The following is a 3,513-nucleotide window of genomic DNA, read 5'->3' as shown; positions in this document are numbered from 1 at the left end:
CATATCCGATCGTACTACCATGACTTTCAAGTTGTAGGAAATTGATTTATTTGACTCGATATAATTTTTTTTATGGCCAACACCATTCACTACCAACCATTGTAATCTTTATAATTATCTAACTGTTTTCTCATTAGATGTTTTAAGCCAAACCAAGGGCATTTCTCATCCAACAAATTGACGAGAACCGAAGCTGAGCAAATGAGAAGACGAAGATGGATGAGTCAGTCAGCTCAGTGGTTGGGATATCGTTTTAGAAGATTTGAACAAGATGATAACATTTTTCATTAACCGATAACTATGCACAATATTAACTATATATACAGGGGTTTTCACGCTTCTACTCCTACAGATGTATGAAAATATATATGTATTATGCACATGTATGACGACTTCTGCCCCAAAAAAAAAGAGAACTATGCCAATACCAAGACAAATCTGTAAGCCAGAGTAAACTGAAAATAACAAAACTTCACTTAACTGGTGAAAGAAAAAAAATTATCCATTGGGAGACTGTCACCAAGCTTCAACTACCTAGAGAAACATACCTGAAAGTCGCTAAATGTGCTTTGAAGATAGAACAATTAAACCAAATTTCATACTCACAAATCCAACAAGATTGTTTTACTAAAACACCACCACATAACAACACGACAACAGTGCCAAGTATAGAGAGCCACATATATTATAAGTGGAAAACGTTTTTTGCACTGATAAAGCATTAAACATATACTAAAGGGTATATGTTATAATTGTTTATGATGTATATGTTAAATCATTCACCCGAATGCATTGAGAAAAAAAAGCAGAGACGGTTTAACATTTATTTTCTTCTAAATATAAAATTTAAGTTTTATATTTCATTACACTCATAATTTTCTTATAAATATTTATGAAAATAATATACAAATAGGTAATATTTATTTATTTGTATTTTATCAACTACTTTACTGTACAAATACAATATTATTATCTTTCAACAACTTCAATTTTTTTTTGTCAACAACAACTTCAGTTAATTATCTTCTCCACATCCAAAATTTGGCACGAGAATCAAGTTCAATAAATTATTCTTTAAACATAGCGGAATAAATGATTATTTAATAGATTCATTATTTTATATTATATATCATAGGGGTATGCTTGGATAGGATATTGAAAATTTGCAAAATATTCCGACAAAAGTAATTGACTCTACCAGGTAGAAATCTTGCCTGCTACATAAGACTGATGGCCACAACATGCCACATGACACATCTTCCTCGTAAAATGATGAGAGACCACCTCTTCATCACAAAGAACATATGGCTTCATAATCCGGCAAGCTAAGACCAATTGATTTTCATAAAACTTCCACAACACATAACATTACCAATAGACGCCTAGATAGAGACCACCATGAAAAAAGGAACAAGGTCTTATCCCTCTGACAAGAACCGGGAACAAACTGAATATGTATGACAAGCAAACCAGGAAAAGCCACCAGCGAACTCCAACGACTCCGGAGAAGAAGCAGACTTTGGAATCAATACCAATTTAAACAAAAAAATCGGAACAAACTACCAACAACAAAGCCTAAAAATGGATGAAAGGCAACCAATGAACTAAAGTCTGTGCACAGGACAAGGACAAGGCAATAAATGATTCCATTTCAAGAGAATTAAACTATCCAACAACGAACTGCTTGAACATCTGCTATAACCAAACAAACAATTAAACAAACGACGAGATCAATGTTCACCAAAGGTAGACAGAGACATATAGAAAAAGAGCATACATGGGAAGCTAATAAGTCACCATCAGACCAGGAAATGCTAACAGAAGACGGAGAGGTCCGATAAGACTTGTCACTTTAGCGTTGGTGAAGAACTCAGTCACCAAAGAGAAACAAATATAAATTAGACGGTGCTTGAGTAAAAAGAAGAGAAATATGGAGAATCCTATGAGAGCTGTTGTACTTTAACTACTCATAATTTTATTTTCGCTCATTTCAGTCTGGTATTATAATATGACAATTTAATTTCAACCAAATTATGGATGTGATTGGTAATGGATGTAGAAGTTGTCCACAGCCTCATTTATTTATGCAGCACTAAATTCACAACAATCAAGGTTTAATAAAAAATTTAAAATCACAGCTCTTGAAATAACCTACAGCTGTATAAGTGTTTTGTAGAGCCAAAAATTCAGAACAATTTTTTGGAGCTTTCCATAAAATTCTACAACAATAAAATCTAAAACCACAACAAAAAATCTACGGATCTTTTTCTACAACAAATTTTTTAAAGCTACAACTAATCGGATCCTATAATAGTTTCTTTTATCTACCCATTCTCATATTTATCACAATGTAGCGTTTGTTTGTGATTTTCATTAGTGATATTTTTTTCTTCTGAAAACTAAATTAGGAATTTTTTCGAAGTCCAATTAATTATTCATTAAGTGATCTTGTCATCTTGACCTATCGAAATTATCAAGTTTGACCAAGTCCTATAAGACCGACAGCTTAGTAAATATATTTAAATAATTTATATCAAGGTGCTAACAAATTTGATCTAACAGTATATTCTAGCATATATATTTTTTGAAACATGGCATAGTATTTTTTTTTTGTATATTCTAGTATAGTAAGAAAGATGGCATAGTATGTTGCACAAAAAGAAAAGAAAGATGGCATAGTATATTCTAGCATGTTATACATGCAATACTAAACTTTGGTGTACAGAAATCCTAGGGAATCGGAAAATCAATTTTCTACATCGACTAATGGCTGATCATCTATGAGTTTACTTGAATGAATTTGACTCGCATTAAATACATCGGTATCTCCGAAAAATAACTTTGCGCGTGTGCTCGTTGTTGCCGCATGATTTGTTTGTCGCGGCTCATAATACGATCAGCACCAAACACAAATCACGAGGAGAAATGTATGTGTTGAATGATAACGGGAAGTGATAATAGTACCATTGAATAGTATAAGGGCATTTGAGCATGTTTACTGGGATAGCTTAGGTGGGGTAGTTATGAGAATGGCCTAGAAAAAAATAATCAAATAGTTGGTGGGACCCACAGTGGGGCCCACAAAAAATTAACAACCATAGCTTCTGTTGTCTAATTAAGCGTCGGTGTTTGCCATGTTTCGCGGATTTCATTGACACGTGGTAGTCCGCGATTGATCATGTTTTTAATTTTTTTTTTTTTATAGTCAGAAAAAAAAAAATTTAAGCACCCTAGAGGGTTGCTGCCAATAAACATGCTCTTAAATTAAAAGAAGCAAGAGAAATGTGTCGGTGAGTGGTTGGGTATATTGAGTTCAATTCAAGAGAAATTCGAGTATGTACATATACAACACGCAGAAAATAAGAGCATCTTCCACGTTTCAGCGTGTTGAAAATGAAAGAAAAAGACACTACATCTAACCTCTATACTTGACGACATCTTTGGATTCAAAATTAATTAAACATAGAAAGGAGAGTTCTATTTGAATATACATGGGACAATGATTCTCCTACC

The 3,513-nt window shown here is 33.1% G+C and overlaps 1 long non-coding RNA gene across 1 annotated transcript; it reads right to left on the bottom strand.

Annotated features, from left to right (window-relative positions):
* Nucleotides 1-235: 235 nt before the first annotated feature.
* Nucleotides 236-2,608, bottom strand: LOC125589259. Its single transcript, XR_007325431.1, has 2 exons — nucleotides 1,778-2,608; nucleotides 236-1,692 (listed from the first exon to the last, which is right to left on the bottom strand). It is a non-coding gene; the product is annotated as an uncharacterized LOC125589259 (long non-coding RNA).
* Nucleotides 2,609-3,513: the final 905 nt, after the last annotated feature.

The sequence above is a fragment of the Brassica napus genome, chromosome C6 (genome assembly GCF_020379485.1).
Source record: "Brassica napus cultivar Da-Ae chromosome C6, Da-Ae, whole genome shotgun sequence".
NCBI lineage: Eukaryota > Viridiplantae > Streptophyta > Magnoliopsida > Brassicales > Brassicaceae > Brassica > Brassica napus.
Note: the sequence above shows the minus strand (reverse complement) of the source record. Positions and strands in the feature narration are given on the sequence as shown.